Raw genomic sequence first — 14472 nt, forward strand, 5'->3', positions numbered from 1 at the left:
GTGCTCCTGACCCCCATGTTGTTTAAGGGTCAGCTGCCCTTACTTTTTTGAGCCACACCTGCATCATCTATTAAAATAGAGAAATACTAGTCTAGACTGAATAGAGTTGTTGGAAAAATGAAATGAAATGAAATGAAATAACATGTGTAACACATGTCTGCCACATAACAAGTTCTCCATAAACATTAGCTATTCTGCTATTAATAATCACTGTTATAACTATGAGTTCTAATTCTAGGCCTGCTGAAACCTATTAAAATATGGCATGACTGCCTTAACTGGGATACTATTTCTATTGTCACACACTTGGGAATCTTATTGGATATTTATATACATCATTTTATCAGTTCTTTATACACATTGATCACATTGATCATTTGGCCACAGAGCAGTTGTACAAACAGATTATTTAGTAACCTATCAATTCAATCAAAATAACTTTCTGTATTACAATCAGTGATGGGGGAGGAAATCCTCCAAGCACCTCACTTGAAGAGAAATATAGAAACCACATCCGGCGAAGAGTCCCCCTCTAGCCACTGCAACACCCAAGTTGTCATCAATAACTTGACATTCTAGGGTAGGAATCAGGACAGGAGAGAGGTGATCTCTCCTTTTGACCTTGTGTACTCTGACCTCAGAAACAAGAGCTTGAGCTACAGAACTGGAATTGCCTTCTGGAATGGCCTGTCACAGTATTGTGTGATTTGGGGGACCCTCTTCATCTGGGGGAGAAGGGTGGTCTCAGCTTCCACCTCAGAAATTTCTGACCCTTAATATACCTTCACCCCACCTCTACTTAAAGGCTTAAAGCTCTAAGATTTTCCTATGAGGACAAAAAGAAAAGGAAATCTGAGCATTTGAAGAAATTCTTAAAAGTCGATGAGTGAGGTTTCCCTCACATATGCCATCTTCCCCTACCTCTCCTCTTGAAAACAATTAGTATTTTGCACCCTCAAGGTCAAGGTTAAACCCGGGTTGGTAGTCATTTCCTTTCTGATCTTATTTGCCTTTTCCTGTTCTACTAATCAACTGCGTCTTCCAGAATCTCTGCAAAATAATTACCTCAACTTCAGGGGAAAGTTCCGATGTAAATACCCCCGCCCCCCTTCCCACGTCCACACATCGCCTTTCTTCTCTCTCCCTCTTAACATTTCCTTACGCTGTCAGCCAATAGAGGAGTTTAAACATTTAAATGCGGTATCTCAACTGCATTTAAAGAATTAACCCATTTTGCCCCTCACTGGTCTAAACCACAGGGTGCCAACCGGACGTTAATTGCTTTCATCTGGTGGGGTTCCAGACAGCTCCTCAGAAGGAAGGAGCGCACATTCCTGGCACCAATTGGCTAATTCAATTTACTTCAACGGCATTAGCCTCTGTCAGAATATTCATGAGCAGGGGAATGAGGACCCACGGCACAGGCAGGCAGCAGCCACTCCGGCTAGGGAAGGCGCGAGGGAGGGGAAGCGGACCGCGCACAGCGCTTGGGGGACGGTGACCGCGACCAGGGGGCTCTTCTCACTGGACTGACCGCGGCGGCCGCGGGAGGGCAGGACAGGGCATCGTCGGGGTTGGCGCACTTGGCAGTGCCCCCCAACTCCTGGCGATCGCACGGACACTTTGCGAAACATCCGAAGGCAGAAAAGCTGTGACACTTCTGACAGTGGGGGTAGGGGGGTGGGGGGCGGGGACAGCGCCGCGAGCAGGGGCGAAGAGACCCAGCGGGGCACCAGCCTCTCAGTGTGGGAGGCAGCGATGTGAGCAGGACGCCCGCCCTGGAGCAGTCAGGACCGAAGGGCTCCGGAGAGTCGCCGGCCTTGCCAGGTAACGCAGAGGGCTCGGGTCGGGCCCCGCTTCTGGGGCCCGGGACTCCGGGCGCGCAGAGCCAGCCCTCTGGGGCGAGAGCCCCCGGCGCTGCGCGCAGTCCCGCTCCGCGCTGCGCTCTCCCAGCAACTCCCTGCCGCCTTGGCGAGCCTACCGGCCACTCTGAGTTCGACTTCCTCGGACTTAGTGGGAAAAGGGGATGGAAAGGGGCTGCCGGGACTCGGGGAGCTGCTCTCTGGAAGCAGGGAAGCTGGGGCGCACCGGGGCAGGTGGAGGACGTGGCGCGCTGGGAGCTGGGACTGCGCACGCCTGGGGATGGTGACTGGGGATCCAGGACGCGGCTTGCGGGGGCGCTTGGCACCGGCTTCACCCTCACTGGTCCCGCGGGCAGCGGCGCCTCCCTCTGCCTGCAGAGGAGACAGGGTGGCCGCGTCCCTCGCACAGAGATGTGCGCCGGGAAGGAGACCAGAGAGCGAGGATCCGGGGAGGCGCAGGCACCTACGGGGCCGATCCCTGGTCCGCGCCTAGTGCCGCGCCCCTGCCTGAGCTCGGCAGTGGGAGGAGAATGTGGTAGGGACTCGCGTCCCCGCCACCTGCCGGACTTCGCCAACTCCCCGGATTTCCTGTCCTTGGGCCCTGACACTCCCAAGGAAAGCTCTGAATTGCGCGCGCTGTTTGGTTTTTGCTTGTTGTAGTTACCCTGGGGAAAGAGCCGGGGGCAAGGGGGTCAAATCGGGTGAAAGTTTCAGATATGCAAAGAAACGTTACCTAGGAGTCCCAACGTGTCCTTAGCAATAGGAGAGACTGCAGCGGCCTTTGCCTGGCTATCCGCCTCTGGGGCGGCAGTGGGGGCTGAAATCTGGAGGGCAGCCCGGAGGCAGCGCCAGAACCTTGTTTTGTTTCTGCTGAGACCAGGCTGGAAGTGAGAGGGGCTAGCACCAGAGAATCGGGGAGTTGGTGCCCTGGTAGATTCGGAGTTTACTATGTTGTTGCTATTATTATTAATGCTCTTGTTATTGGCACGAGCACCAGGAACAATTTTGTTTTTTTCTGATTGTTATAAATCGCCTGGAAACTGAACCTGCGGCCCTCTCCCCTCAAATGAAATGTCCCCGGACCTCCTCTAGTCTCTGATATGTGTCTTTCCACCAAAGGAAATTACCCAGTCAGAGTTGTGGTGCTGTCAGGGACTCAGCTAAGGAATTGGATCTACCCAAGAACAACAAAAAGTTGAAACTAGGATGTGTTTGAACCCATGCTATAGATGAGTATTATGTTCCTATCTGCTCAACTTCCTCAGCCGCCTCTGACTGGGGAACCCTGAAGGCACAGCCATCTTGAGCCCCATAGTTGACCCAGTGTTTCCCTTTCATTTATTTATACAACCTGGGAAAATCTTTTCCCTTTAGTGTTACCCCTGCAGTCTCGCTGGACATACTGAAAGGATTCAGGTCCTGACACTGGAGGAATCCACAAGGGCACCTGTGGTTGCCAACTCTTGGCTTGACTCTGTTCAGATGTTGTCCAGGGTGCGGGCTTGGGCAGCTGATGAAGCAGAAAGCTGGGCGAGGGTGTGGGAGAATAGTATGGCAGAGTTAAGCTGAGTGCAGGAGATGAGGTCAAACATCCACGCTGGCCACATCCCTTCCTGCCAGAGAAAAAAGACGAATGAAGATCAGGGAGGGAAGTATTATAAATTGGAACCAAGCTCTTAGAGTCTACTTAGGCTGTGAACCAAGCTCTCAGCGTCTACTGAGGCTTTGGCCATTGACTTTGGCGTGACCTTTCTTTTCAGTGCTTCTGATTTTCGCTCTCTGCAGATACTCAAGTAACTGTGCCTTTCTAACAGGACAGTTGTCGTGAGATGATCTAATTTTGTATCCAAAAAAATGCTTTGAGCATCCTGGGAAAGGACAGTCTATAAAATATGCCATTTTAATGTTTTGTGAAAAGTTTGCTACACTGCAGGTTAAGGAGATACATTTTTAGCATGTGTGCCATGTGGCAGTGTAAAATTAAAATGGAAAAGGAAAGTACAAACATAAAAATGACTTAGCATTCTTGACATTCTTGTGCATACTTGTAGAAAAATTATCTTTCGTTTGGGGAGAGTTGCCGGGAAATTTAATCAGTGTTTATACTACTGAAACGCCCCCTTCTACCTTTCCGCCCTGTAAAATTTTATGACCCAGTTCTCACTGGAAAAGCGATGTGACTGTAGTAAGTGCTGAGGGCTGAGAGGAGAGACTGAGGTTGTTAGGGGAACTGTTACACAGGGTTTGGAGACTGGAATTGGAAGGAAGATGTCACTATCCTCAAAGAGCAGAGCAATGTTCGTCAGAAGAAAGCAGCTGAGCAGCACAGGATAACAGATCTAACACTGCTTGTCCTCTGCTCTCAGATTCAGGAAGAGGACTCCATGAGACGGCCCAGAGGGCTAACCAAGGCATTTTTCCCTCCCCCGTTGGGTAAAAGCGCTGCCTCCTTCTAGACTGCATTGGTATTAACTTCTCTCTTCCTGTCTGTCATAGTGCAGTAGTCTTCTCTTACCATCTCCAAGAGACTCAGATGTACCCTATACCCTCTCAGACCCTTATACATTTGTAAATATCCCCCAAGTTCTGAAGCTTCTCAAAGACCTGCAGCTGTTGGTGGATTTAAGTAAATAGTTGGAAGTCGTCAAGAGAGCCACTGAAAAGTGGGTATGTTTTTCCCTGGTGGAGAAGTTATTGAATGCCTTTTGAGGCAGAAAATTAGCAGTTCAGAAAAGCAGGAGGGAGTTCCTTGACTTCCCTCTATCCATAAACCAGTAGTTGTATTTTTCTTTCCCTCATAGTAGTGAGCACTGTTTGGCCAAGCATTTTTTACAATTTTGGACTTAAAATGGGGTTTTGCTGATGGTGTTCTATGGAGAAAGGAAAAACGTAAAGAGATACGGAAGGAAGAGCTGCAGTGGCGAGAACATAAATCAGCCAGAATATATGGGGGGTTGATGAGAATAGGTCTTTTCACCCTAAAAAAAAAAATGTCCACTTTGGAAGAAAAAGAAGTCTGATTATTGGCATCCAGGGCTGAAACCAAGGCAGCTGATGCCGAGAGGAGCCAAAGGGCAGTTCTTCTTAGTTTAGAAACAGCAAGACAGCCTCTGCCAAAGATTGCTGTAAACACGGAATAAAGATTTCATTGTGGGCTGGTGTGACTAGAATAATTAGACAGTTAATTGTTGATTCTGATCTGGTGGTGCTGCAATCAGTAGTGCAGAGTGGCGAAAAGAAGAGCAAGAGAGAAATAGAAAAGTAACATTTATCACTTTTAGATTCATTTGTTGTACTTTGATGGTACTTTGGGAAATCCTCGTTATTTCCCCTTACCCCCAAAGGCATATCCCCAGAATACCAGAGAGCTAAGACTCAGGGCTGCCATTTTTATTCCCTCTATATTCCACTTTGGATATGGAGAAATTTTCTTGTCCTCTAAAAACAGCATATGAAGCTATAATAAAAATAAATGCATTACCTAATTCTAGTATTAAATATATTTTATTTATATGTAAACTCCATGTTAACTCAATCAACATATATGCAAATAGCACCAGATTTTTATGCTTCTCCAATACTTTTTTCTTGGACATATAAGACTAAAAAAGTAAATATTTCATTTTTGACATTTAATTATTGTCTATTGTGAAACAAATTGTTACAGTGATTAATCTTTCACATTTAATTGAAGAAACAACCTCCTCCATATTTTCATACTAATTTAGAGACCAAGAAAACATATTTTATGTAATAAAGGTGGTTTTAAGTAACTGAGCATCTACAGGTTTTATACTCAGTAGACTGTGACTTATTGTTATTTACTACAAGAAGGCACTGTCATCAATTCCTTCTGAAATAACTACTGCAAATGAAGACATAAGTAAGGGACTATACACAGTATTAAGCACACGGTGTCTGGGGAGGGGTAAATGAAGAACCATGTGTTCATTAGGTTCAGCCCTCCCTGAATCCTGATATTGACATGGAATATAGAGCAAAGTTGTCATTAGTTGAATATAAAAAAGGAACATCTTTAAGTGTCAATGTTAAGTATAATTGTTCTGGAAATAAAAGCATTGTTATCATAAAAGCATTATACATTAGCATAAACATAATATGACTGTATAACATAAGGTCATACAATCTCATAAAGAGAAATACTTAGTTTCTCCAAAATATTCTTGTCTGTTTGCTTAAGAGGTGCAACACTATCTTTACTAGCCTTTAGTTTATTTTATCCATCACAAATCAAAAGGGATTGCAAAAGCAGAATATTTACTGAAGTGTTTTGTTTTGCTTTGTTTTGTTTTTGAGACGGAGTCTCGTTCTGTCGCCCAGGCTGGAGTGCAGTGGCGCTCATCCAAGCTCCGCCTCCTGGGTTCACGCCATTCTCCTGCCTCAGCCTCCCCAGTAGCTGGGCCTACAGGCGCCCGCCACCATGCCTGGCTAACTTTTTTGTGTTTTTAATAGAGACGGGGTTTCAGTGTTAGCCAGGATGGTCTCGATCTCCTGACCTCGTGATCCACCCGCCTCAACCCCTCAAAGTGCTGGGATTACAGGAGTGAGCCACCGCGCCCGGCCTTACTTAAGTGTTAAATAGCATAAGTAGTACAAAATTATGAAACTAGCTCTCAGAAGACAAAATTTTGCTTTAAAAAATGCACTGTCTACAGCAATTAAAAATAGAAAATCATATTACCACATTAAGTTATTGCAACAACCTATTTTAAAGAGAATTTTATTCTTTTTTTATTTAATTGCTATCCATGGTTTGCTAACTAGTGATTCAGAATAATCTGCCAATCTCTTGCTAACCAGGACTCTCTAGTTAAGAATGTTCCTAATTACATATGGATTAACTTAATTTTAGAACCCTGAGAACATTCAATGCAAAACATTACTCAAGTGCAATGCAAAATAGAAATGATCCAATTCACCTCAAGGTATATGTAATTTTTTTTTAGATTAAGATATCATAAAAGAGAGGACATCTGGCCTACAAATATATCATTGAATAACCACTATAAAAGAGTAAAGGAAGCTATAAACTATTACATCCTTAAAACATAAAGTTTTAACAATATCACTCATCTCTTCTTCCTAAGCAGTAAGGGCTAGCATGTAAAGTACCATGCAAAAGTGCAAATGTCAGAAACATGCATAGCATTGCCTGATATGGAGGTATCCTTGCTATTTATAAGAATGTTTAACAATCTAATCACAAGTTTAGAGTGTATTCTGACTAATGCCATTACCTCCAAAGAGTAAAGAGGTATCTTGCATAGGAGCCCTCTCTTCTTTTTTATAGTTCTACATCTCCTAACTAGAATCTTGCTCACAATAGATGCTTTAAAAATATGTGTTGATTTGCTTTTTAATAAGGAATATAAAATGGAATCAATTGAATTTTCAAGTTAAATAAATTTGTAATATTTAATTAAATATTTAGTCAAATATCTGAATGGTCCTTGTTACTTTGAATTATTTCTTTAAATTGACAAGAATTGCCTGTGACCATTAGTAATAATTATTGGCAATATTCTGGTGTGGACATTAGGGAGGTGAGAAAGTAGGAAATCTTTAAGTTGAAGGGTTTTTTTTTCTAAGTTTTACCTAACTCTTAAATGTGTGTATGCATATATAAGCTGTTAAAATGTACAATATCTCTTTATAAAAAAAGTGGTACTACCACTGAATTTATTATTTACAAGTAGTAACATAAACAGATTCTACTCTTTAAGTACCGAGTCTTTTTTATTTTACATTCAAGGGGTACATGTGCAAGTTTATTACACACACACATATATATGTGTGTGTGTGTATATATATATATAGTGTGTGTGTGTGTATATATCTATATCATAAGGAGAGATTGGACTTCTAGTGTACTCATCACCCAAATAATGACCATTGTACCCCATAGATAATAATTTTTCAACCGTCGACTTCCTTCCAGCCTTCCCACTTTTGAAGGCCCCAGCGTCTATTCTTTCCATCCTTACATTCATGTATTAAGTGCTGAGTCTTAGACCAAACATGACTAAATAACTGCATGTTCTCTGTTATATCAACTAATTAAAGGGTAACTAATAAGGTGATAATTTGATTCCATGTAATGGATACATTTGATGGTCACAGAAATTTCTTTGACATGTAGCCCCAACACCCCAACACTCCAACCATACAACCGCAACTCTGTGTTCAACATCTGGCAGGAGAACAAAAACTTAACTCTTAAAATACTTCACATTGAAATTATTTGTGACTAATACACTCCTACTTATCTGTTCCTGCACCTGGTTTATAACTAAAATAAGCTATGTTAACCTTCCACCCAAAATGAAAAACAGATGCGTGTTAGGAACTGAACTGTCTTTAGCTAAATCTTCAGCCTTTTTTTTTTTAAGGTCTGACCTTAGCTGAATGAACAAGGTAATCTAAGCATTTTCCCAGAGAATAGTACATAGTGTAATATGTTGGCATAATTGGGAGCTAGTAGTCAAAAGAAAACCAGGATATAATTAGCATGAAGATTCAATTACCACTTGTTCCCACAGAGGGTTGTTTACTAGGATTAGAGTTAAGGTTGTGGGCAAAATAGCATGGAAAGAGATACAGGATAGTTTTTTTTGTTGCTGTTCTTTAGCTGGTACCTTTGGACAGAACCAAATTTTGATTTCAACTTTCTCCCAATAATTTAAAAATACAGCTTACTAAATAGCAGCTTACATCAATTGTTGGGTAGAAATTTTAAGTGTACTCATAAATATTATAGATATATTTATACAAATATTTGGTCAAAACTATTAATACAAAATATTTTCTGAAGGAATACGTACATCTTTTATTATACTCACGATTGTTTCACTTGGTAAACTCAACGTCTTTGAACCCCTTACTAAGTCCTAATAAGGGATTAAATTGTACTGATTATAAATAATTAATTAACTTATCATAATTTGTTTTTAAGCCAACAGATATAATTTCCTTTAGCAATTTAATTAAAAATTGGCTAAAGAAATTTCACTTAGAAGTAATCTTATCTATATTTGAAAGGGCCACCAAATATGTTTCTTTTTAATTTGAAAGATGTTGAGCACTAAAATAAGAGTAACAAAATAGACAGAAATGAACATTTAATGTTTGCATCAAAGGATATCTTTTTCCATGCAAATGGCTTGAACAGACATGTAAAGTAGGCAGTATCACCCACCTACCACTGCTGAAGGTCAGACAAGGACTGGGAGAAACTAACTGGAAGATACAGCCATCTCCGTGCCCACCTCCCACACCGGTGCCAATGTTCTCTTATGTTTTACTCTGTCCAGGCTGTTATGACAAAATGCCATAGACTTGGTGACTAACAACAGAAATTTATCTTTCACAGTTCTGGAGGCTGAAGTCCAAGATCAAGGTGCCAGCATGGTCCATTTCTGGTGAGGGCCCTCTTCTGAGTTGCAGACTGCTATCTTCTCATTGTATTCTCACACGACAGAAAGAGGGGAAGAGAGCTCCCTGGGGTTTCCCCTTTTTTTTAAGGGCAAGAATTTCATTCATAAGGGCTCTACCCTGATTACACAATGACTGCCTCGAGGCCCCCCTCCTAATGCCATTCCATTATGGGTTAGGATTTCAATGTGTGAACTTGGGGGAGACACAAACATTCACAGGTCATTGCATCTCATCTTCATTTTCTAATGCAAGAAACAATACAATTTCCAATATTTCTTTTTGAAATCCCTTGATTCCCTGCATCAAATACTTCATATCAATTTGCAGAGGCACCGACCATCATTACATCATTGAAAGCAAGCACCACACTTGAGAGCATGTGTCTTGTAGGCTTTTTTGGAATATTAAGTAAGAATCTAAATCTATGCCTATACTTTGCACAAACTGGCAAGATCTCCCAAGGATGTTCATCTTATAAATAAAGATTAAATAACACTTTTGTGCTACCATTAATATCAAATTGCATTTAAAGCAAATAGTAGCTAGCAACCAAAGTACATCTTCATTAACATCATAGTTTTGAAGTGTTACAGTTGTGTCTGCCTTTATGCTTAGCTGATACCCTCATCTCCATAATACTGGGAACATTTCAGTCTAAAAATATGAGGCATACTCATATTTGAAAATAAAATCTTTAAGCAGTCATTAAAATATTAATCCATTTGGCAGTTAGCATCTCGGTGGAATACTTCAGGCAGCTCAGCACAGAGGATGTTATTTGACTCATGGAGCTGGTTACCATTTGAAGATCAAATTGTTGAGGGTTGTTTCTTTAAACACAGGAAAACAACAGATTTCTTCATGAAATACCAAGTGCTATACATTTCTTTGGCTACATCTATTTATTTCACTCATGTCAAAACATGTACCATTCAGAGGAAAAACTGACAAAGCAAAATAAATAAATAAATAAATAAATAACCACCACTTATTTCGTCATACCCCTCTGCCAGACACTGTGAGTGCTTCATGTACATTACCTCTCTAATCCTCTCTTTGAATTCAGTATTGTTACCATCTTCACTTTGCAGATGCAGAAACTGATGAAGTGGTCACCACAAGAGGTTTCAAACACAGGACTCTCTGGCTCCCACACCTGTGGTCTTCACCACTCAGTTCTACTGCTTCCTCTTCCCAAGCAGCGTTTCTCACCCTGGCTATGACTACTGACATTTTGCCTGGCAAATTCTTTGTCTGGGACAGGAAGTCCCCTACACATTGTAGGATATTTAATAGCACCCCTGTCTTCTACTCACTAGATACCGATAACATCTTCCCACTTCGGACAACAGTCTCCAGACCTTGCCAAATGTCAAATCCAGAAGTAAAAGTACCCCTAGTTGAGGACCACTGCCTTAGTAAAGTTCAATTTTCATTCATTCCTTATTATAGTATACATTTTCAATTTAAGAGTAGGGCATCCATTTTCCAGATCATAATGTAGATAGTTCCCATGGTTGTATCAGCCACATTATATATGATTTGTTATATATATCAGACAAAACTTTAGGAGAAAAAATCATTAAGTCAGTATGCCTTCATTAAGATCAAGTCTTTCCCTACTAAACTTGTCTCCTTTGGGACCCAGACTGGATGATCAGGGGATTGCCCTGATTATATCTTTGTACCAACAAAAGCTGGAACAATGGTTGAAAGGGCATTGTCCACAGTGCCCCCAAAAGTCCATTAATAGATGGTTTGTTAGACTCCAAGCTCCTTGAGGATAAAGATGGGAACTCTCTTGTTCATCTTTATATGACCTGAAACCAATATCTTACCTGGCACATAATCAGGGCACAGCAAGTACTTCTTTAATAAACCAATGAAGCCCTGGTTACCCTAATGCAGGTTCTGAATGCTCTGTTCTGGGCTTCTAGCTGGATTTGCCATGTATTACATTTTGGTTTAATTTGTGGCATGGACATGCACACTATGGTATGCCAGTCATACCAATTTAATGAAACCTGAATGAATAGTTTATATTCGATGAAGAAATGGGGTCAAAAAGGCTGATATGATCCACTATATATGACCAGATAAAATTTAACACAAACATGTGCCAGTGAGAAAAGCACATGTGGAGGTTGAGTGCCACACCCAAGACCACTCTGCCAGAGAAAGGCAGACCCAGGATGCAAATTCAGGCCTTTAGATATCCACTGTATCCACTGTTTCCAGGGATGAGTCCATCCTGCTTTACTTTCTCTTGGTCAGGGTGCACTGAGATGTCCTGTTCTGTTCTACTTATCACACTGTACCTGAGCTGTGTAGAAAGTAGCCACTGGTCGAGAAAGGGCTCAACAACATGCCTTCCACATGAGAAATGGTTGAAGGTGTTCAAAATAGCCGACCTGACACAGAAAAGACTTAGAGGAAGCACAATAATCCTCTTCAAGTATCTGAAATATCTTTATGTGAAACAGAAAATATATTTATTCTGCATTGCTATGGAGGCCTGGACCAGGGTCAATGAATGGGAAGCATATTTTATTCCAGCAAAATGATGAGCTTCCTAATGATGAATTACCTTATGTTGAAGTGGGCTTTCCTGGAGAGCAGTGAGTTCCCAGCAGCCAGAGGAGAACTTGCAGATGACTGGCCTATGCAAGTCTGAGCACAGACATCAGATCGGGGAAGGTACCAGAGGTCCTCCAAGGTGCTTTCTAGCCTGTGGTGCCTGTGAACTCTTTTTTAGAGGCTATTGGTTGACATTGTAAACTACTCTGTGTAATTTTGTTAAGAAAAGCAAGACGTACTATTTCCTCTAACCCACATAGTCACTCATAGGGGTAAATTAGAATACACAGGAAAGAGGATCCTACCATATGCCATATAAAATAAGAATCACTTGCCATGGGCCAAGCCCTGTCAAAAGCACTTCATCAGTATTATCCTATCTATTCCTGATAATGCCATGAGGTACAAATATCATCACCATTTAGTAGCTGAAGAAATGAAGTCACAGAGAAGATAAGTAAGTCGCCCAAGAGCACAGAGCTGGTTATTCTAGCCTTACTGCTTGAACCTGAGTCTGTACAAAATTATGAAGTCTGTTTTGTAACTATAATACTACGGTATACCACCTCATCCTTTCAGCAGGGATGCACTATTTAATTTGAAATGTTGCCAGTTTCTAGAGTTTGAGACATATGGCTATTTAAATGCAGATACCTAAAATATCTTCCGAAGAATAAAATACGTAATTTTAGAAATTATTTGCTGTTTTCTGCTAACCATGATATCACTTCCTTCAAATAGTGCAAATTACCAAGAGTTGACTTTAAGTAAATGAGCAGGCCGGGCGCGGTGACTCACGCCTGTAATCCCAGCACTTTGGGAGGCCGAGGCGGGCGGATCACAAGGACAGGAGATTGAGACCACCCTGGCTAACACCGTGAAACCCCGTCTCTATAAAAATACAAAAAATTAGCCAGGCGGCGTGGTGGCGGGCACCTGTAGTCCCAGCTACTCGGGAGGATGAGGCAGGAGAACAATGTGAACCCGGGAGGTGGAGCTTGCAGTGAGCCGAGATTGTGCCACTGCACTACAGCCTGGGTGAAGAGTGAGACTCTATCTCAAAAAAAAAAAAAAGTAAATGAGCAAAATAGGATTTTTAGGGCTTTAAAAAAAACTGTCTATAGAAGAAAGATTGGTAACGGCATTTCAGATGCTGTTCTATAAATTAGGGAATTAGAACCCAGGTCTCCAGACTGCAAGGTACTAGTGCAAAACAAGACCATGACTTTCATTTCCACAAGTTCAGAAAATTCTAATGGTCAAGGGTTTAAGATAATTTTATTATTAGAGATCATGCTGTCTTCTAATTATGATTATCTCCTTTTGTTATATTCTGTCTTATGATTATTTTGGTGAACATTTCATAAATCCAAACTGACTTTAAAAACTACTTTCTCTGCCTTTATCATTTCAATGCCAGAAAGACACTGAAAACCTCTATATCATTCTGCCAGTGAACTCTGATTTACTTGAGGTTAACATTAACTTTGCAAATTAAATCGGTGACTTCCTGTTCTTAGGAAGGACTGCTTCATGCCCACCATTCCGGACAATACTCAGCAAAAGACTTAAAACACTGTTCAGCATTTGCTTTCTAAAGTTATTGCTGCCCTGGCGCTCACATGCACTTCAACGTTTATGGAAGTCCGTAAGTCTATGTTTACCATTCTTGCAAAGTATCAAGATGGTTGTAGGAAGGAGCCCAAGCACTTATCACAGGACTTAAAACAGCATCTTATGCAGCCCTTGGTGGGATGGTGATTTTGCCAAGAGGCAGGAGGCTTTGCTGTGCCCTGTGGCTTGCAGAGCTGAGGAAAGGCCCGTTTCTTCACCTGTCACTGACGAGGGTCATCTGCTGTTAATGAAACAGTTTTAGGCGGAATGTTCACAACCCACCCAGGCACATGTGTAAAATAACTGGCTCGATGAACCTCTTACCATAACATTTGCTCATTAGGGTACCATTCCTTCATGTCAAATTGTGGCTTGAAGAACATTTATATGAATCGGTGAAGTGGAATGGAGATTAGTACATCGATGTTTTTCCCCCTGGGTTTTTACATTATTTCTCAGGGGAAAACCTATATAGAAGAATGCTCTCAGGATACTTCATGATGGGAAATGTTCTGAATCAAAAACCCAGATGTCTTAATGAATCATGGGAAACATCTCTAAGAAGTATGTAGGATGGAGTGTGAACCTAGGAGAGCAGCCCTTCCATCCTCCACGAGCCACCCAGAACGTAAGACCTGAGAGGTTGTTTGGGAATTTGGACAAAAGAGACTAGAATTGACATGGAAAGGAGACAGAGGTGCAACCCTTTCTGGATTGACCAAACTTAAGACCAGACAGATCCTAGCACTGAAGAATATACCAGGCAAGTGCTGCCAGTACCTTGGCCCTGGTCTTTCCAAGTTCCTCAAGCCAATGTGTGACAGAAGTCATTACGGCATCCATCTCTACCTTTATGTCTAATTCTGCAAAGTGTAGCTGACCTCAGATGGTGGCGCTTTTAGAAGTCATCGGCTAGGTATTTGAATAACTAGGACAGGAGTAAGTGAGAAATGGAAAAGAAAAA

The 14472-nt window shown here is 41.8% G+C and overlaps 1 protein-coding gene across 2 annotated transcripts in view; it reads left to right on the forward strand.

Moving 5' to 3' along the window:
- The first annotated feature begins 1581 nt into the window (after positions 1 to 1581).
- Positions 1582 to 14472, forward strand: part of CDH20 (cadherin 20) — a 217809-nt gene continuing 204918 nt past the window's right edge. Inside the window, exon 1 of one of the 2 annotated variants that reach the window (XM_025365608.1) lies at positions 1582 to 1827. The gene's annotated coding sequence lies outside the window, so the exon portion shown is untranslated. Of the gene's footprint in view, positions 1828 to 2272; positions 2398 to 14472 lie in introns of those variants that run through there. The other variant, XM_025365609.1, reaches the window with a different exon arrangement.

This window comes from Theropithecus gelada, chromosome 18, assembly GCF_003255815.1.
Source record: "Theropithecus gelada isolate Dixy chromosome 18, Tgel_1.0, whole genome shotgun sequence".
NCBI classification, from domain to species: Eukaryota; Metazoa; Chordata; class Mammalia; order Primates; family Cercopithecidae; genus Theropithecus; species Theropithecus gelada.